Source organism: Oryctolagus cuniculus, chromosome 17 (genome assembly GCF_964237555.1).
Source record: "Oryctolagus cuniculus chromosome 17, mOryCun1.1, whole genome shotgun sequence".
In the NCBI taxonomy this organism is placed as follows: Eukaryota; Metazoa; Chordata; class Mammalia; order Lagomorpha; family Leporidae; genus Oryctolagus; species Oryctolagus cuniculus.
Window position 1 is genome coordinate 61,424,791 of NC_091448.1, and position 19,885 is coordinate 61,444,675.

The 19,885-nt window shown below is 55.9% G+C and overlaps 1 protein-coding gene across 7 annotated transcripts in view; it reads left to right on the forward strand.

Annotated features, from left to right (window-relative positions):
- Positions 1 to 516: 516 nt before the first annotated feature.
- Positions 517 to 19,885, forward strand: part of EPN2 (epsin 2) — a 67,948-nt gene continuing 48,579 nt past the window's right edge. For 2 of the 7 annotated variants that reach the window (XM_070061530.1, XM_070061529.1), the window contains exon 1: positions 517 to 665. The gene's annotated coding sequence lies outside the window, so the exon portion shown is untranslated. The remainder of the gene's footprint in view (positions 666 to 19,885) is intronic. The other 5 variants (XM_070061528.1, XM_051824449.2, XM_070061533.1 and 2 more) reach the window with 3 other exon arrangements.

Genomic DNA, 19,885 nt, shown 5'->3' on the forward strand with positions numbered 1-19,885 from the left:
CACTACGTGAACGCACTGGCAGCTCGAGGCCCCCACCGCGACCAGCGCCCCGCAGGTCCCAAGCCCCCTGCCAGCCTGGACTCCCTGCACGGTGGGGACAGGAGTCCTGGCCTGGGTGGTGCGTGCAGTGTGCGGCTGAGGGTCCCGAGCGCGTGTGTGGGGCTGGGGAGCCCTGGTGGGGGGTCGGAGTGACGGTTGCTGAGTATGAATTTGCCGGGATTAATTGTGTGGCGGTCGGGGGTGCGGGATTTGGGCGCTGCGGGAGGCTGGGCGGTCGGCGCGGGGTCGCGAGGACCCTGGGAGCGGCCGCAGAGCCGTGAGGAGGTGGGTGTGGCCTTCGCGGGGTCGCGGGGGCGGAGCCTCAAGTGGGCGGGGCCGGGGCGCCGATGGGGTCGCAGGGGCGGGGCCGGGGCGCCGAAGGGGTCGCAGGGGCGGGGCAGGTGGGCTCTGGGGCGGGGCCTCGGAGGGGCGGGGCCGGCGGGCGCGCGCACGCAGCCGGCGCGCCCCCTCCCGGCCGCCATGTTGGTTGGTGTGTGGGTGTCAAAGGGAGGCAGACGCGGCGGCGGCGGCGGCTGCGGCTCCGCGGGCTCCGGTGGCTCCCGCCTGCCTTCCCAGCGCTACGGGCGGCAGCAGCAGCGCACACGCCCCGGCCCGGAGGAGCGGAGGTGAGCTGGGACGTGCGGGCTCGGGAGCCGCAGCGGGGCCGCTGGGCGCGGACCCTCCCCCTCGGCAGGGCGAAGCCCCCTGGAGCGTGCACCCCTGCCGCCTCCTCCCAGGCAGGACCCTCTTGCTTGCACCCTGGCCCCCTCCCGCTGCGAGCGCTCCCTTTCCTGTCCTCGGAGTCTGGGGCTCCCCGCACTCACACCTCCGACGCGGGCGCCCCCGGGCCCGGCGCCCCTTCCTCCGGGGCCATCCTGGTCTCCCTGGCGCCCCGCGTGCCCGAGCGCAGCCCCAGCTTCCTCCGGGAATCGGGGGAGGGGTCCCCGCTCTCCTCCGGGCCGAAGCGGGGCCTCCTTTCCCCCTCCCCAGCCGCCGCCCCCACAGCGCAGCGGGGACGGGGGCGGCGAAGCCGGGCTCCAGCTGCCTTTTGTTCCCGCGTGGGATGACAGAGACCCGGGCCGCGGTCCTGCGGGGCTCGTCGGGGTAGGGAGCGGCCTCTGCCGGGAGACCCTGGCCTGAGTCTCCCCGTGGGGCGGCTCCCTCGGAGCCGAGCGCGTGGGGGAAGAGGCTGGCGCTCGCCGGAGTCGTTCGTGCCAACAGGTTTTCGTACCTGAAGTTGGCTGGGTGGTTGAGCCTGAGCTCCCTAGAAAGCCCAGCTGGGGCCTGTGAAAACCCATTCCCGGGAGATCCCTCTGTCCGGGCGGGCCTCTCCGTGTTGTGCTGCCCCGGGGCGGGCGCATCTGCAGTCTGTGCATTAAGGGAGGGGGCTTAGGTATTATTGGGGTTCAGGTGGTGGTGGGGGAAACCGAGGCGCAGATTTGCCCAAGGTCACGCTGCAAAACTTTGTCAGTGGCAGAACTGGAAGCTCCGTCTCCAGTGTTCTCTCCACGAAATTTAAATTTTTTTTTTTCTGGAGAGATGTTCAGAATTCCCTTCCCCTTTTAACATTCACGTAAGAAAACGGGCAGGAAAAGGCGAGAAGGACGAGTTCTTCCCCGAAAATACCCTGTGGACGAAAGGATTGGAACAAGGGGTTGAAATGATTGAACAAGGTGAATTTTAATTACCGTGCTCCGGGTCCCTGCATTACGTAATACAATGAGGAGTTGGCAGGAAACACGTGCACCTTGTAGCTGGAGATAGGGGATGCTCGCGCTGACAAGATCCTACTGAGTGCTTGGGTCTGCGCTGGGAGTTTGCATCTGTGGCCAGATGAGCGGTTGGTGTCTGTGCACGGCGGCTCGGGTGCTTGTGTTCTGAACAAGTGGTTGTGTTGGGGAAGCGCACCTGTGTCTTCCCGAGCTTTAATCGTCTGTCCTGCCCAGTCTCACGGGGAGATAAGTTTGGGAGAATGTGGGTCGCTGTGAGGCAGGATTCAGGCCGCCGGGCCAGGAGCAGGTTCCGATGGGTGGCCTGGTTGGATGACGCCTTGCTTCCATCTGCCTGCCCTGTGGGGGCTTCTAGCCTCCCTGCCGCCCCCAGGCAGACAGATGGGGATCTCTGGGGAGAACTGTTTCCCAGCAAGGCGTGAAGAATGCGAAACCTTCAAGTGTTAATACCCCGCCTTTGTAGAACTGGGCTGTAGAAGTAGGGTTGCTACAGTCTTTCATAACCAGGGGAGGTTTCCCAAGAGTGAGATTCTGATAAGAGCCTTGCAGAAGTGGTGAAGTTTTTGAAGCTCTGATTGGTGCTGAGGGCTTGGCTTGTGGAAGGGCAGGTGTCCCTCTACCCCAGGAGTTCTTCCTGACTTCCTGAACCACAGGCTAAGAGATTTTCATCCGTGGAATTGTCATCCTCCTGCGCTGGAAAGAGCCTTCAAGTTGTCTAACTTTGCGGCGCGTGTTCTCCCCTTTCTCAGCACTTTACCTGTCCTGTTCATGGCGTGTGCATGACCAAGGTCCTTGCCCCTTCCTGGCAGGAGTACCTGGTAACCCTTAGCTTTGGAGAAGTCCTAGAGCGAGGACTCCAGGGATTTGAAGTTGGAAGGGATGTGGGGAATGCTTAGTTCTACCCGTCTTTGTCTCCTGGACTTCTTACTGGCGTGTTGGGTTTACATGCACCTCTTCTGTCAAGGCTCCGCCAGCCAGTGCACTGGTTGAGTCCCTGTTCCTGCACCCTCCCAGCCCCTCCACCCCATATACTCAGTGGGAGCCCGTATCTGGGGCTCTTGTGACCCTGTGATGTCTTGGAAGCCAGCGCCCTGCTGGGTTGTGGGTACTCGTGGCGGGCGCACAGTAAAGACCTCGCAGGGGACGTATTCTTGGGGGGCAGTGGGTCCAGCAGTCACATGTCAGTCATCTAGGTGCTGTCGCTCTCCTACAGGTGAGAAACAGACACGTGTCCTGTCACACAGCCCGGTGGAGCTGGGGGCTTTACGTGAGTGACAGGTCTGTAGAACTCCACAGTATTTTTTTTTAAAGATTTTAAGATTTATTTATTTGAAATTCAGAGTTACACAGAGAGAAGGAGAGGCAGAGAGAGAGGTCTTCCGTCCTCTGCTTCACTCCCCAATTGGCCGCAACTCCAGGAGCTGTGCCGATCCAAAGCCAGGAGCTTCCTCCGGGTCTCCCATGCAGGGGCCCAAGCACTTGGGCTATCTTCTGCTGCTTTCCCAGGCCATAGCAGAGAGCCGAATTGGAAGTGGAGCAGCCGGGACTCGAACCGGCGCCCATATGGGATGCCGGCGCTGCAGGCGGCAGCTTTACCCGCTACACCACAGCGCCGGCCCTGGACTCCAGAATATTATCCCTGTGCCTTGTTGGAGAGCCCAAGTCTCAGGGAAAGGCAGAGTGAACCGGAAGTTGCTGCCGGGATGAATCTGATGTGGGTCAGAGTTGAGGACTGGAGAAAGCTCATTCTGCTTTGTCAGCTGCCTGGTGGAATCGCTGCTTAGGTCTGGCCGTCCGGTTTTTGAAAATTGACCAATTTTTCAGATACGTTCCTCGGTGGATTTTTTTTCTTTATTAGCTTGTTGAAAGTGTCTAAGTAGAAATCTAGAGAAACGTACAATGAAATTAGTGTGTGTGTGTGCTGTCCCTTCCTTCCGTGGGCTGGTTTGACTGGACCCATTTCCAAACAAGTGCTTCAGTTTTTCATGTTCCAGAGTCTTGCAAGCTGCTTAAGTCGCTTTTACAAAAACAGCCAGAAAGCCGATAGTTTACATTGGTGCATGGCATGGTTTTACCACCAGGTGTGAGTGGAAGAACAGAGCCCCGGAGTGGAGAAGCGGGAGCAGCTGGCGTGGCTGGGATTCAGACGCAGGCCCCTGACTCCCAGGCGTGGGTCCCTTTGACTCCAGCCTCTCCCGTGCAGAGCGCCAGAGAGAGATGGGATTCACTTCCAGGGACAGGGCGGATCTGTGCCCCGAGCATCGTTGTCAGGCTCATGTGAGAAGGTTGGGAATCGTGAATGAGGTGTCTGGCTTCTTCCTGACCGTGAGGCTGCAGTTTGAATGTCAGTCATTTAATGGACCACCTTATCTGATAGAAGCTTGATTTAGGGTTTGATTAAAAAAAAAAAAAAGGTCCACTTTGAGCCAGCCTGGCAGCATTGTAGTGCCCCTGTGCGCGCATTGGATTCTTTGCGGTGACTCACTCCCAGCGCACCCAGTACTGCAGGCTGCTTTGTTCCTGGGCCCACAGAGGACTTTTCCTGGTTGTTTCCTGTGGGTGCTGGTCTGGGCAGAGTGAGCAGCGCGGTTAAGCGTTCCAGAGACAGAACAGGCAACTCGATTCTCTTTCTCTTCAAAGCAGTGCGCGGGATCGGGTGCGCCAGGGACTGTCAGGGACGGGACCCAGCTTCCTCCTGGCCGCCCAGCTGCTAAGCAGAACAGGGAAAGCAGCCTGGTCCTGGGGGACGGCGAGCTTCAGGGCTAATGCGTGATGTGGGTTTAATCATTTATAATTCATCACTGCCGAGTGCAGACGTCACCACCCGTCCTCTGGTCCTCTCGCCTCACGTCGCCGCAGCTCAGCTAGGCCACTCAGAGCAAATGGTATCGACAGTTTGGCTACAAAGTGGCAGACTGCTTTGGAGTCAGGTGCAGGCAGCTGGGCCTCCGGGGGTGGGGGCTGGGGGCGCTTCCATTTCCTGAGCTCTGGGGTGGGGCAGTCGTGGCCATGTCACGCCCTGAGCCAGCAGTGTTTCTCACACTCTAGTGCACATAGGCGGGGCCCTCTGCAGAGCTTCTGACGCAGTAGGCGAGACGTGGGAAGGGGTGTTGTTAACCAGCTCCCAATGCTGCTGCCGGCCTGAGACTGAGTGAGGGCACCTGCCGCTGTGCCAGGGGAACTCCAAAGCGACACTTCTTTTCTTTTTTAGATTTATTTATTTATTTGAAAGGCAGAGAGGCAGAGAGAGAGAGAGAGAGAGAGAGATCCTCCATCCACTGGTTCACTCCGAAGCTGATCCGAAGGCAGGAGCCAGGAGCTTCCTCTGGGTCTCCCACATGGGTGCAGGGGCCCAAGGACTTGGGCCATCTTCTGCTTTCCCAAGCCATAGCAGAGAGCTGGATCAGAAGTGGAGCAGCCGGGACTCAAACCGGCGCCCATATGAGATACTGGCGCTGCAGGCGGCGGCCTTACCCACTATACCACAACACTGGCCCCAACACTATTTTCTGCCTCCGTAGTGCTGCTGCTGCTGCTGCTTTTTTTTTTTTTTTTTTTTTTTTTTTTTTGACAGGCAGACTTAGAGAAAGGTCTTCCTTCCGTTGGTTCACTCCCCAGGAGCCAGGTGCTTCCTCTTGGTCTCCCATGCGGGTGCAGGGCCCAAGCACTTAGGCCATCCTCCACTGCACTCCCTGGCCACAGCAGAGAGCTGGACTGGAAGAGGAGCAACCGGGACAGAATCTGGCGCCCCGACTGGGACTAGAACCCGGGGTGCCGGCGCCGCAGGTGGAGGATTAGCCTAGTGAGCCTTGGCGCCGGCCCTGTAGTGCTTCTAAATACTGCTCCCAAGATGGCTGCGTGGCAGGAGGGAAGGAGATGTTCTCAGCGAGTTGCTTTTGCTTTGTTTCTTTCCTGACTGTAGCTTGGTCGCTGATCGCAGGTGCTGTTAACTTGGGTCGGTTGGGACATTTCCCTTAATGAGGAGGAGCTGAGATGTCCATGGCTGTCAGACGTGCAATCTTCGCTTCTGTGGTAGAAGCAGGTTCAGCATCCCCACACGTCACATGAGACATGCACTGTTCAAGGCTTTCTAGAAATGCAGCTGGACGGCTCGGGTGCCAGGGGTACACGCAGACCATCCGCGCGGATGGAAGGATGGAAGTCACTCCTCCTCCCTCCAGCAGTTCACGGCGGTTTAATATTCCTTGTTTTTTTTTTTTTTTTTTTTGAGTTTGGGAAACTTTTTTCCTCCAGTAGTAATTAGCATCTTGTCCGTCAAAACCAAACGCCGTGTGGGAGGTGACCCCTGAAGGTTTTTGAGTGTCTCCCGGTGTAGCAGGCGCTGTGCTGCTCCTTTTAGGCATTGGCATTTAATTTTCGCCAATGATCCTGCAAGACCTGTCATTGTTCCTCTTTTTGCATATGCGAAAACTAAGATTCAGAGTGGACCGGCAGCGTGCTGCAGGCCACACAGCCAGTGCGTGCCCCAGCTGGTGTCTGCTGCCACCTGTGTGGGACTCAGACTGCTTCGTGCCAGCTGCTCCCATTACCAAACTGTCCCCTCACAGCAGCCCCGGGAGCTGGGCGGGACCTGAAGTCAGGTCCCTGCCTGTCTGACTTCGGAGCTCTAGGAACGCATTCCTATGACGACACCGCAGCTCCCTGCCCAGGACCACAGAAGGCATTGTCGTGCCTCAGCTGCCCAGATGTGAGCCGCGGGGGCCTGGGGATGCTCCAGCCGGGCTGGCTGCAGGGACGTCTGTGTGGGCTGGGAAGGCTTTTTGTCTGCAAAGCTGTGTTACAGTAATTGGCCAAGTTGCTCTTAGAGGGAAGGGGGCGTTTTTAAACTTTAATCCGGAGCCTTTGCATGCGGGTTCTGTAGATGTTCCACTCGGCTGCCGAGGGCCACAAATCCTCCCGTAATCCTGCTGCTAGAGCATGATGGCATTCCCACAGAAGAGCTGGGTGTGACGAGAAAGGCAGAGTGTCGCCTTCCTCCGTGGGCACTCGCACAGGAGCTCCAGCTCAGCTCTCACGGTGCCCCGAGGGGGCTGAGGTGAGCACTTTCCCAAGGTTTGCAGAGCGCCTGCAGCTCCCAGCCAAGGCGTGGTGAACAGCTGTGTTGCTGCCTGCCTTGCACTGTGGCAGGCCCTGGAGGTTTAGATCAGAGTCTGTGTTTTTGTGAACTCAAACTCTGAGGCGAATATATCAGTGGGAGCAAAACGTTGCTATCAAAAGACCGCCTCCTCTTTCCCAAGAGCCAAGGCAATAAAGGAATACTGGAATACAGATGGGCTACTCGTTCACGTTTTTTTCTTTTTCTTAAAAAAGATCTGTTTATTTATTTGAAAGGCAGAGCAGCAGACACAGAAAGAGAAAGAGGGAGAGAGAGCTTCCGTCTTCAGGTTCACTCCAGATGGCTGGAACAGCCAGGGCTGGGCTAAGCCAGGATTTCCATATGGGGGGCAGGGGTCGTCCTCTGCTGCCTTCCCAGGCGCATCAGCAGGAGCTGGATCAGAAGCAGAGTAGCAGGGACTCAAACCAGCATAGCAAGTCGGGGCTTAACCCGCTGCACTACATTCACACTTTTCTTAAAAAGCCAACCCTCCCCGCCTACCTGTCCTGGTGTATAAAGAGCATACTAGGGAATGGTGGTCAGAGGAGAGATTTTTTTTTTAATGTCACCTGACGTGAGACAGCCTGGAGATGCAGAGCTGTGGTTGCTTCAGGGACAGTTTGACGACACCTGAATGTTTCCAGTCGATGTCAGCGGGAAAACACGCAGCACGTGGGCCCTGGAGTCGAAGGATGAGTGCAGAACAAATGCCACGTTTCTCTCTGCCGAGTTGAATGAGAAAACAACCTTTGTGAGATAATTAGAAGGTAGCAGTTTGTTGAGCTGTGATTGTGCGTCTTTGGGGTTCAAGAACGGGGAGACGAATCTAGAAGGCTGTGGAAGGCACCAGGGAGAAGACAGGGTGTGCGCTGGACCTTGCAGGATGGGGATGGGGTCTCGGAGCCGAGGCAGGTGGGAGCTGCATCAGGCACGGCCGGAGGTGGGCATGGTGTGTGTGTGTGTGTGTGTCCATGGCAGCTCTGTCTGGTGCATGGCCGCCAAGAGCAGGCCCCAGGGGCCTCTGGCCATGCTCTGATGAGGCAGCCTCGCAGGGATTTGGTTTCGTTGGCAGTAGTGGGGAAGGGGGCAGGTCTCCAGACTCTGTTCTCTAGGAGTATGTGGAGACAGAGGCGCTCTGGCCGTGGCCTGCAGGTGGAGGCGTGGCCCAGGCTGTCTTCCGGAGACTGGGGCAGTTTCAGACAGGGTGAAGGAGGTCCACTGTTCATGGAAGAGGCTATCTCTCAGTGCTGGCGAGAGGTGTGCATTTGACATACAAGGCGCCTGCAGGTTTTGTTTTGTTTTAAAGATTTATTTTTTGGAAGGGCAGAGTGGCAGAGAGAGGAAGGGAGAGGTAGAGAGCGATCGAAATCTTCCATCTGCAGATTTACTCTTCAAATGGATATAGTGGCCAGGGTTGGGCCAGGACAAAGCAAGGCGTCTGGAACTCCATCCAGGTCTTCCATGTGGGTGGCAGAGGCCCAGCTACTTGAGCCATCTTCCTCAGCTTTCCCAGGTGCTTTAGCAGGGAGCTGGATCAGAAGCAGAGCAGCCGGGACTTGAACTAGTGCTCTGATATGGGATGCTGGCATTGTAAGTGGTGTCACCTGCCATGCCACAGTGCTGGCCCCAGCTTACAGTTCTTATCCCTGGCTGCACCTGCAAACTGTGTGGCCTGGAAAACTTTTTATTTTTTAAAAGATTCATTTGAAAGAGTTAACAGAGGAGGAGAGGCAGAGAGAGAAAGAGAGAGAGAGAGAGAGAGGAGAGAGAGAGGTCTTCAGGTCTTCCATCTGCTCGTTCACTCTCAGTTGGCCGCAACGGCTGGGGCTGCGCCAATCAGGAGCCAGGAGCTTCCTCTGGGTCTTCCCACACAGGTGCAGGGGCCCAAGGACTTGGGCCATCTTCCTCTGCTGGAAAGCTTTTTAAAAATGCCTGTGATGGGACCTCACTTTGGACCCAAGAGGGACCAGTAGCTTTTAGAAGTGCCCCAGACAGTTCTAGCAGGCTGTGTGGGTTGAGAACCTGAGGTCTGTGTTCAGCAGCGTCTGGGTCTCCGAGAGTGTCAGGGATGGAGGTGGGAGGAGGTTGGAGTCAGAGAGCTGGAAGCGTTTGCCAGAATGAGAGATGGATGCTTGTGCGCGTGGGGCTGTTGAGTAACTGGACAGGCTTGAGAAAAGAGGGAGGGGTAGCTCCGCAGAGAGAGTGGAGAAGGTGAGGCGGGGAGGAGGCTGCGAGCTGCCTGTGAGGTCACCCTCCCTGCACCCTGAGCGCCCGTGGAGCGGGCCCAGCAGGTTCTGACCTTGCAGCTTTTCATTCAGGCTTGCAGCAGACAGTACTTGTGAAATGCGAAACTCTGTTTCTTTCCTGTAGTTCCTTCACAGACAGTGTGATGTGGATTTCACCTGGCCGCCCCAGGAGTTTCACCTGGCATTAGGCCCCGTAATAGCATTCTGACTCAGGATCGTTTGGTCAAAACTGTCTCGTCTTGCGGTTCGTTCCTATAATGTGTTCTGTCGCCGATGCTTCCTGAGCACTTGTGTCTGTGCTGCGGGTCTGGAATCCGTGGGTGAATGCATTGTAAGTTCCTGCCCGCAGACAGCTTTGAGTCTGCAGGGAGGGGTTCTTGGCCTAGGGACAAGTGACGTCAGCCTCGGAGAGGTTTGGGAGCTGGGTTCAGGCACCGAGGATGGAACCTGGGGCTCAGGGCAGGCGTCAGAGGAAAGGAGCAGGAAGTTGAATCTTGAAGGAAAAAGTGCAAATCCTGGGGGACAAAGACGAGAGGAACCCAGGTCAGGTTGCAGGCTCTGTGTTGTGTGGCAGCCTGGAGGCAGGAGTGTCTGATCCAAGCCAGGCAAGGGAGGTGTGAGGAGGAAGGGCTGGACGCGTGGCGGACGCCCAGCTGCTGGCTGACCAGGCCGTCCCGGAAGGGCCGCGGGAGTTGGGGGAGATCTGATTCATGGGCCGTGCTTTGCATGCAGTCTTCCGATGGTGAGTGGCAGGGCTGTGGGTGCTCACCCCACCCCTAATCGGAGCAGCTCTGCCCCAATGAAAGTGGGGAACTCGAGAGAGCTCATTTGGAAAGTGCGTCTCTGTGTTTGAAGAAAGCCAAAGCTGTCTCCTTGCTGTAGGTGCTGGCGAGCGAGGCGGGGACTGAGGCTGCCGAGAAGGAGCTGGGAAACTCTGTCCCTTTGTGTACAGCGAGGGTGGAGTTGACAGGTCTCCCTGTCCCAGCCTGTCTTAGGGCCGCAGGGTGACTGATGCCTTTGCCACGTGCTGGGCTTCCATTTGTGGTCCCTCGGGATGTGAACTCCTATGTTAAGCAGCTCTGTTTTCCATAAATCCCTGGAGAATTGTAGGAGCATGTGGTAAGGTATGGGGCCTTGTGGTTAATCTGGGATGCATGTCATTAGTGGCTGGGTGCCAGGGAGGTGGGCCTGACCTTCCAGTCTGCTCAGTCCCCACTGGGGGACTGTGGGGCGGGCGGCTGGTGTCCACAGAGCTATATTGTGCCTCTCCGTCCTGTGCCTGTCTCTGAAGCATCAGCTGGTGCTGAGTCAGTTTCCCACAGCCACTGTGACAAATGACCACAACACAGTGGCGTAGATTGACTCGCTTGTGTAGGTGAGAAGTCTGCCTCAGGTCTTAGAGGGGTAAAGTCGTGGTGTCCCCAGGGTGCACTCCTGGACGCTCTGGGGCCCTCTGCCTGCCTTGGCTCATGCCCCTTCTGTCTTCAGAACCACCTGTGGTGGGCCCGCATTCCTCACGCTGCGACTCTTCTGCCTCCCACTTCCCCTTTGTATGCACGTGTGATTGAGGGCCCTGGGCAGTCCAGGGTATTCTCCTGATTTTAAAATCTGCTGATTACAAACTTTAGTTCTGTCTCCTTCGTTAATTCCCATTTGCCAAATAACCTAACATATTCACAGGTTGCAGGATTAGGATTTGGGAAGCCTTATTCGCCCCCCCGGAGTTGCCAGCATTAAAATCAGGAGCTCTTGCCCAGGCACCCACAGTTTGCAAGTTGATGGACACATCAGAACACTTGGCAGCCGGGGGCCTGCACTGTTGCCTGGCAACAGCGGTTGGAGCCATGTCAGCACCATTGCTAGATGGGGCTTGCGTGTGCAGCTTCACTATGGTGCCTTCTTACTTCCCTTCGTTCATTCTCTGGTTCCTGCTTCAGAGACACGAAGGCTTACCCAGCGTCTAGTCGTGGCAGCGTTCCCATGTTCAAGGTGGTCCAACTTGCCCACCTCCCGGACCTCCATCCGGCGGCCCGAGCCGAGTCTTGTCCTGAAGCTGCCTCCCTGCCTCTGCCTGGCTTGCACTGTCCCTCCTCTGTGTGTCCCACTGTGTCTCTGATGCTGTTTTTGGTGCATTGTTTGTGCCATGATGCCTTGTCTCCCATCTGCTCCTTTTCTGGCGCCCAACGTGAGTACATTCTAGTGCTTTCTGTTTTATGTCTTGCATTGGCAGTGGCAAAAGGTAAGTCCTCATGATGTACCTTTAGAGCAGTATCCGTCCAAGGCCAGGATCGCATAACCAGAGTGTTGTCCGAGCGCTCTTCCTGGATGCAGGGAGGGCAGCAGGCAGCGAGATGGAGACTCCTGCCGCCTTCCCTGTGAATCTGCTCCTTAAGAAGGAGCAGAAGGAAGTGAATAGACCATTAGTGTGCACCTCCTCCTGCCTCTCAGGCCTAGGGGTGAGCTCTTCTGCACTCTGGGGCTCTCTTAGAGGCATGTTGATGAGAAGACCCCAGCTGAGAGTGGAATTCCAAGCAGGCCTTTCAGAGCTTGCAGCGTGAGGGCCCCTTGGCCAAACAGCTCCCTGCACAGTGGCCTGTTGGTCTGCACTGGGGCTCTGGGGGGTCCCTTGGCCAAACAGCTCCCTGCACAGTGGCCTGTTGGTCTGCACTGGGGGCTCTGGGGCTGACAGCTTAGGGGCAGGCCCTTCTTGTATCTGCACAGACTATCATCCAGTATGTTAAAGGTCTTTGAAAGCTTGCTTATAACCAACACAAAAGGTTTCATTACGGAGGATTTTACACATGTAAAGGTAGAACAGACCTCACTCAGTTTCGGGTCTCCCCTTTCTTGGATTTTTTTAAAAGGTTTATTCATTTGAAAGGTGGAATTACAGAAGAGAGAGGGAAAGACAGATCATTTATCTGCGGCTCCCTCGCCAAATGGCCACAATCACCAGGTACTGCTTATGCCACGTTGTTCTCTTTTCTTGTGGTATTCTGGGAGGGTCTTCAGCTTTTTCCTTTGACCCAGGAGGGCCCTCCCCCCCCCCTTTTTTTTAAATATTTATTTGAAAGGCAGAATGAGAGAGAGAGATCTTCCATCTGCTGGTTCTGCTGGTTCACTCCCCAAATGGCTGCAAAGGATGGGGCTGTGCCAGACCAGAGCCGGGAGCCAGGAGCTTCTTCCAGGCCTCCCACACAGGTGCAGGGGCCCAAGCACTTGGGCCATCTTCTACTGCTTTCCCAGGCCATAGCAGAGAGCAGGGTTGGAAGTGGAGCAGCCAGGACTCCAACCAGCACTCATAGGCAGCTTAACCCCTTATACCAGGACTCTGGCCCCGGCAGTTTCCTCTTGATTCCGTTTATGTCATCACGGTTTGAAAGAATTTGCAACTGAGCTGTGGTGCAGGTGATAGAAGAGCCCAGGACTGTGTGTGTAGCCTCAGCACGTGAGGGACGCAGAGGCCTCTTTGGAGTGTGTGTGTGTGTGTGTGTGTCTGTCTGTATCTCTGGTGACTGTGGTCTGATGGACAGACCTTACTGTAAGAGGCTGCGGGTGTGAGGGTGGCCTTTCTTCCCAGCGGCATGGAGGGCAACATCGGCAGTCTCTGGGACTTTGTCCCCTCTTGGGTTATGGGGACAAACTTGTATTGTCGTGAGAGCCATTCGGAGAAGAGCTTGTTTTCCTGGGCACCACGTTGGGCGCCTTTGTTCTAGGTGTTGTGACAGCGTGCTAGAGCCCAGGGTGGCAGGTTAGATGCATGGCCAGTGTGGGAAAGGGTCTGGGCGTGTAGGGTGCTGCACGTGCGGCCCCGAGGCATGGGGAGTAGCCAGGAGTTGACTGGTGGACCCTCTTCTGGGGAGCCAGGCCTGCGCCCGCCGTGCTACCTCAGGCTGTGTGTTCACTTGTGCGGATTCGGTCGGAGGGAGGCCAACTGGGTCTGGTAGATGGCCGGAGGCCCCTTTGCGTGGGCCTTCAGGAAACTCAGCTCAGCTATTCGTCCCAGCTGTGTGCGCCTGCGCGTTGAGTTCTGCCTGTGCTCCCTGTGCCGGCTTTGGTTTTCCTTCCGTTTCCCTTTGCCTGGGCTCTTTCTTTTCTTGCTTTTCATTCTGTTCTCTGGATTTCTCTAAGCCAGAGGTTCTGCACTTTGGGGAAGTTGATTTAAGTCCTGATGATTGGCTGCACCCCTTCTGTTGTAAGCTTTCTGGGATGAGGCCTGAGCGCCGATGTTTCCAGAGCTCTCCAAAGATTGGAATGAGTGGCTCAGGAGGGGAGCTGCTGCCGTGGGCTGTTCCAGCAACAAGGCAGGGATAAACAGACAGAAAGGGTGGAGTCTGGGAGGAGCGCCAGACCAAGGGACAGTGGTCTGATCTCAGAGGAGAGGATTATGTAGCCTCTAGCAGTTTCCCTGCCAGTGGCACCCGGTGGAGAAGCTCTGAGGAGCTACCCTCCTTGTCAGAGCCACAGAGGCTCCACCGGGGTTAGGAGGGACTGGAGATTCAGCTCTGAAGTCCTGAGCTTCCGGATCTTCTGTCCTGGGCTGTCCATTTATGCCTGATACCATCTTCTATGGAGATACAGAGAAGACCTAGTATGTAAAGAGAGATTTCAGTTTTTAAAAATTTCTTTTTTTTTTTTTTTTTTTTTAAATTTTTTGACAGGCAGAGTGGACAGTGAAAGAGAGACAAGCAGAAAAGTCTTCCTTTTGCTGTTGGTTCACCCTCCAATGGCCGCCACAGCTGGCGCACCACGCTGATCCGAAGGCAGGAGCCAGGTGCTTCTCCTGGTCTCCCATGGGGTGCAGGGCCCAAGGACCTGGGCCATCCTCCACTGCACTCCTGGGCCACAGCAGAGAGCTGGCCTGGAAGAGGGGTAACCTGGACAGAATCCGGTGCCCCGACCGGGACTAGAACCCCGTGTGCCGGCGCCGCAGGTGGAGGATTAACCTAGTGAGCTGCGGCGCCGGCCTAAAAGTTTCTTACTTTATGTGAAAGGTACAGAGAGAGAGAAAGAGAGAAAGAGAGAAAGAGAGAGAGAGAGAGATCTTCCACTGCTGATTCACACCCTGATTACTTGTAACAGCTGGGACCAGACCAGGCTGAAGCCAGGAGTCGGGAAAACTATCTGGATGGTAGGGGCTCAAGTACTTGAGCCTGTACCACCACCTGCCATGGCACGCCGTAGCAGAAAAATGGATCTGAATTGGAGTGGCTGGGATTCGAACCAGGCACTCTGATATGGGGCGCGTGTGTCGTAAGTGGCAACCTAAGTTCCTGAGCCAAGCGCACAGGCCCGGAACATTCAAGCATGCGTTTGCCACTAATCGGATGCCTCTGTGCTTCAGCACAGAGACAGAAACCCCACTCTCCCTGCTTAACTGAGAAGCAGGGAATCATGAAACAAACACTCTATTGATCTAAAACAGTGTATTTTAGCGCAGGAGAAAACACTAGGTACTACAAGGAACTGCTGCTTGTCACCTAAGTGCATGCTATTAGGTGGACGTTAACTTTTGAAGAAAAGAGAAACAATTTCTTTGAACAAAGCAAATGCCCGAGTTTCTCCTAAAAAAACCACCCTGTGTTGTTATCATTTCGTTCTTTTGCCTTTTGTGCAAAAATCTCGCCAACCTTTCTTCCTTCCCGACCATCTGAGGATGATTCCAAAGACTGTTAGAGTCAGCTCTCCGCAAACAGACTGCGTACAGTATGGTCTTTCTGCACCGATTCTCTTCTTTCTCTTGAGTCCCATGGAGATTGGTCGGGAGATCTGTCTGGATGGTGGCGACATGGAGGAGGGTGGCACCTTTCCCCATCCCGGCAGAGAGCTCTGTAACAAAAGACAGGTCCCCGGGAGAAAAGCAGCCACGTTTATTAATCGTCATTCTTCATGACACGGGAGCCTTTGGAATGAAGACCCAGAGGCATAGGGGAAGATGAGGGTTTCGGAGCAGCAGGGTCGACTGTAGAAATATGGACAGTAGAGGGGTGAGCTAGCAGCAGCAGATGTGGGCACCAGGCCCGGCCCGTGCGCTCAGGTCCTCCAGGCTTCTCGGCTGTAGCGTTCCTTCCTCCTAGCTACGGGGCAGCACCCTCTTAGGGTCTGCAGTGAGGCTCCTAGGACCTGCTGTCGGGGCAGGCCAGAAAATGATTTTTTTAAAAAGATCTATTTATTTACTTGAAAGGCAGTTAGAGAGAGACACACGCACAGATTTTCTGTCTGCCAGTTTACTCCCCAAATGCCCAAATAGCAGGAGCTGGGCCGGCTGGAAGCTGGGAGCTAAGAACTGCATCCAGGTCTCCCATGTGGGTACAGGGGCCCAAGCACTTGGGTCGTCCTCTGCTCCTTTCCCAGGCACATCAACAGGGAGCTGGATCAGAAACAGAGTAGCCAGGACTAGAATGCCTGTGGCTCAGGTGGCGGCTTAACCCACTGTGCCATAGCACTGGCCCCGTGAGTTTCATTCGTCCTCCCTCCTCCCTCTCTCCTCCCCTCCCTCCCTCCCTCCCTCCCTCCCTCCCTCCTTCCTTTCATTCCTCCTCCTCCTTTTTTTTTTTTTTTACTTGACAGAGTTTTTGAGACAGAGAGAAAGGTCTTCCTTCCGTTGATTCACTCCCCAAATGGTCACCGCAGCCGGCACTCTGCCGATCTGAAGCCAGGAGCCAGGTGCTTCTTTCTGGTCTCCCATGCAGGTGCAGGGGCCCAAGCACTTGGGCCATCCTCCACTGCCCTCCTGGACCACAGCAGAGAGCTGGACTGGAAGAGGAGCAACTGGGACTGGAACCCAGCGCCCATATGGGATGCCGGCGCCGCAGGCGGAAGATTAGCCAAGTGAGCCACAGTGCTGGCCCCCTCATTCCTTTTTAAGATTCATTTATTTATTTATTTATTTATTTATTTTTTTTTTACAGGCAGAGTAGACAGTGAGAGAGAGAGACAGAGAGAAAGGTCTTCCTTTGCCGTTGGTTCACCCTCCAATGGCCGCCGCTGCAGCCGGCGCACCGCGCTGATCCGATGGCAGGAGCCAGGATCCAGGTGCTTTTTCCTGGTCTCCCATGGGGTGCAGGGCCCAAGCACCTGGGCCATCCTCCACTGCACTCCCTGGCCATAGCAGAGAGCTGGCCTGGAAGAGGGGCAACCGGGACAGAATCCGGTGCCCCGACCGGGACTAGAACCCGGTGTGCCGGCGCCGCAAGGTGGAGGATTAGCCTATTGAGCCACGGCGCCGGCCCATTTATTTATTTGAAAGGCAGAGTTAACAGAGAGGCAAAGGCAGAGAGAGAGGTCTTCTATCTGCTGGTTTACTCTCCAGTTGGCCGCAATGGCTGGAGCTGCACTGATCCAAAGCCAGGAGCCAGGAGCTTCTTCCAGGTCTCCCACAAGGGTGCAGGGGCCCAAGAACTTGGGCCATCTTCTGCTTTCCCAGGCCATAGCAGAGAGCTGGATCAGAAGTGGAGCAGCCGGGACTCGAACTGGGGCACATATGGGATGCCAGGGCTTTAACCCACTGTGCCACAGCACCAGCCCCCTCCCCCTTTTTAATCCTCCCCCTTAAATCTCCTCCCTTAAAGAAAGGCATCTGTGTAGTCTCTGTGGTGCTATCCCTAGTACGTCTACAACATGGCACCTGCCACGCACATTCTCTCCCTGTGTGCAGGTGGTCCCCATGGGTAGCGTCCCCCAGGGACATTGTGGGCTCAGAGGGGAGAAACACTTGTCACAGGTTGTGCCCAGCTGCGCCTTACCAAGTGCTCTGTGGTGTGTCCCCACTGACAGTGTGAACGCTTGTTGGCCCACAGCCTTGCTGACGAAGATGTAGTCAGATGTTTGGGGTTTTGCTGGCTGACAGGTATAAATGCTATCTCAGTATAGTTTGGATTTGCACTTTTCTGAGGTGTGAGCTGATCATGCTGTCATGTTTTAAGGACCATTTATAACTCTATTCCTTCTCCCTGTCCAACCCCCCGTCCCACCCCCACCCCCACCGCCTTGGGTTTAACGATTGAGACTGTGGCATTGGGACAGAGTCTGGTGCTTGTTGGGACAGAACCACAACCGTGGCAGCTGTCCAAGGTTTGATGTTAATGGCCACAGACACATTTTCAGCCTGGCCACAGGCAGGCGTGGGTGTGTTTGCATCCTACCGGGATGGGTCCCTGACGCGCAGAGAGCTGCCAGCCCGTCACTTGTCAGTGCCCTGCCGTGGCATGGTGCACGTGTTGTGTGTCCAGGGTGTGTGGCCAGAGGACTTGGTGTCTTGTATGGATGCAGGATGGTGGAGTAGCAAACTTTGACTGTTGTTAGAAGTTTTATTAATTAATTTATGTGTCATACAGTCAGTTTCACCCATTTGAATTTTAATATCTGGATATGACTGGGATATTTTTAGTGTATTTAAGGTGGTGCAACCGTCAACATAATCTTTACTTCTAGAACATCTTATCACCCCCAGAAGCAGCCCTGTACCCGTAGATAGCCCCTCCCCGTGCCACTGTGAGGCTGCTGTGTGTCTGGAGGTTTGCCTGCCCTGAGTGTCACGTCGGTGGGGTGTGCGTGGCTGGCCTCTCACTCAGCATCGTGTGTTCAGGATTCCTGTGTGTTTGTTCCTTTTTTGAGGGCTGAGTACTCTCCCAGGTGTGGGCACACCACTCATCTTGCCTGCACTCTGGCTGTTGTGTGGAGCGCAGGTTTGGGCGTAGGCAGGCACCCCCTGTTGTCACGACAGGAAGGGAATGTGGGGATGGCAGCTGCCTTTTTTTTTGCCAGGTAGAGTTATAGACAGAGAGACAAAAAGGTCTTCCTTCCGTTGGTTCACTCCCCAAACGGCCGCTATGGCCGGTGCTGCGCCTATCCGAAGCCAAGAGCCAGGTGCTTCTCCTGGTCTCCCGTGCGGGTGCAGGGCCCAAGCATCTGGGCCATCCTCCACTGCCTTCCCGGGCGGAAGGATTAACCAAGTGACCCAGGGCGCCGGCCCCGCTTTTGATTTATTTATTTGAGACAGAGAGAGAGAGACAGAAGGAGGGCGGCCGCTCCAGTGGCATTGCCTGGTTCACTACCCGCCTGCCTGCTCTGGTCAGGACTGGGCTGAGCGGAAGGCAGGAGCAGGGACCCAGCCCAGGTCTCCCGTGTGGGTGTCAGGAGCCCAGCTGACTTGAATTATCACTTGTTGCCTCCCAGGATCTGTATTGGCAGGAAGCTGGGGTCAGGAGCCAGAGCTGGCCTCGAACCAAGGTTCTCCCGTGTGGGACCTGGGCCTCTGAGCTGGTCTTGGCCACTGTGCTACAATGCTGCCCGGCACCTGCCTTCTGAAGTGCTTGACGAGAGAGTGGCACACCTGCCTTAGGTCTCACCATCCAGTGTGTGACTGACCTGGGGGAGTGGGAAGGCGCGATCCTTCCTGGAAGTGTGTGGAGAACTGACAGGCGAAAGAGGAGTGAGGCTCCCTGGGAGCCAGGAGGGCGGCGGTGTGTGGACGGGTCCCTGGGAAAGCTGTTCAGGGAGGCGGGCGTGGCAGGGGAGCAGTTACAGGGCGACCCTGGGAGCTGCCTGCCGGCGAGACCTCACATTTACAAGGAGCATCTTCTTCTGTGAAGATTTATTTATTTATTTGAAAGGCAGAACTACAGAGAGGTGGAGAGAGAGAGAGAGAGAGAGTGTGTGTGTGTGTGTGTGTGTGTGCGCTTCCATTTGCTGGTTCACTCCCCAAATGACAGCAACAGCCAGAGCTGTGCTGAAACAAAGCCAGGAGCCAGGAGCTTCTTCCGGGTCTCCCACGCAGGTGCAGGGGCCCAAGCACTTGGGCCATCCTCCACTGCTTTCCCAGGCCATAGCAGGGAGCTGGATCAGAAGTGGAGCAGCTGGGACACAAATTGGCACCCACGTTGGATGCCGACACTGCAGGCAGCGGCTTTACCTGCTATACCACAGCGCCAGCCCCATAAGGAACATCTTAGATGGGTCTGGGGATACTGGAGCAGAGAACGGTGACCACCTGGAGGTGACTAAACTTGATTGAGGTTGACAGTTGAGCCCTTCTGAGTTTGTCCCAGAGGCCAGCTGGCCCGGTGGAGAGGGCAGAGCAGCAGCCCAGCTGCAGGACCTGCCACAGGTCCTCCTCCCTCTCTGCACTTGCAGGATGCCTCCCTTGCACAGCTGCAGCAAGAGTGGGGCCCTGAGGCCCCCTGGCCGTGCCTGCCACCTATCACCTTGAGCCTGCAAGCACTGGGTGGTCGGTGCTGGCCTTCCAAGGCCTTGGGTTTGTGTTTTCTTTGTGAAGCAGCGGTGGCTTGCCGGACAGTCCTGTGCTCACGCCCTGGGTCTCCCTGTGATGGCTGACGCAGGGAGTGGCAGGCGCGAGGAGGAAGGCTGGGGCCACTGACATGACCAGAGTGTATTCCGAGGGCGAGAAGGAAGCAATCTTGCACCAGAAGGGTGGAAGCAGAGCATTTTCTGGGTGCGGGAGCAGCTGGGCAGGTCTGCGGCTGGGCTCAGTGGTCAGTGCTGGAAGTGCGCCCCTGGATTCTCATTTTTCTAAACAAAGCCGGACAATAGCAGTGTAAACATAGTTTGGCCAGAAGCACTTGGCTAATGGAGATAAAACCAAAAAGGAAAATAACAATTTTCGTTTCTTCTTGGTTTTTGTGTTTTGACATTTGGTGGGAACACTGCTAATTTTTTTTCCAAATACTGCTAATCTTTTAAAAATTAAAAAAAAATGCACGGTTTACAAACTGCTGTTTGCACTTGCTTTGTTC